Source organism: Penaeus monodon, chromosome 25 (genome assembly GCF_015228065.2).
Source record: "Penaeus monodon isolate SGIC_2016 chromosome 25, NSTDA_Pmon_1, whole genome shotgun sequence".
Classification (NCBI taxonomy): Eukaryota; Metazoa; Arthropoda; class Malacostraca; order Decapoda; family Penaeidae; genus Penaeus; species Penaeus monodon.
In genome coordinates, this window is record NC_051410.1 from 4,230,844 (window position 1) to 4,231,649 (window position 806).

The 806-nt window shown below is 39.6% G+C and overlaps 1 protein-coding gene across 1 annotated transcript in view; it reads right to left on the bottom strand.

Annotated features, from left to right (window-relative positions):
- Nucleotides 1-806, bottom strand: part of LOC119589302 (zinc finger and BTB domain-containing protein 7B-like) — a 53,190-nt gene that overhangs the window by 4,787 nt on the left and 47,597 nt on the right. The gene's annotated exons all lie outside the window — the stretch shown is intronic.

Sequence of the window (806 nt, forward strand, 5' to 3'; positions counted from 1 at the left end):
AGGGAAAAATAAAACCAAGAATAATCGCAAACCATTTTCATCTAACATGTCTCTTGGAAATTACTACACGTTCGATAGAACTCTAAAGCCAATACTCTGGCACATCTTTGGCTGTATCTCTTATTCATAACTCATGACTAAAGACCCAAAAACAAGGGAACAGCAGGTCACCATGGAATGAGGTTATTCGAAAAAAATATATATATATGGTCGCAAAGTCCAACTTAATTTAAATATTTCTATAAAATATCAACCTTGGCGAAACGATAAGATCATCGACTGAATCATATAAAACAGTATAAGTCTATCTCTCGAACCCCCCCAAAATACAACAATAAAAAACAGCATCTTAAATATAATGCATCACAAATGTCCATAAAGTCGGTCTTCCACCAATAAATCAGATATAAATAGGTGTTGTTACAGAAAACGTTACACCAAAAAAAAAAAAAAAATATTAGTCGTTTAAAATCCCACTGAAGTGAATCATTCCTTAAGAAAATATCCCACAGTTATTTGAAGGGTGACTATCATGTCGAGACCCAGCGTACCTAACGCAAAAGTGCTTCGTGACGGCTGAAGAGAGAGAAAAAGACACTCTGCTAGCCCTGTCACCGTTAGTTAGTCCGTGTCAGGAGTGGATCCCGTGGATGAAGTTACGTAACGATGCTAAAACAAGTGGCGTATGAAGGTGTGTGTGAGAGGGGGGAGGGGGTGCTTCTCTGCAATGCATACGGTTCGGTGAAGGTGCTTCTGACACGAACACTTATATCACGCTCGCTGCGGCCTCACGCGAGACGAGAAAC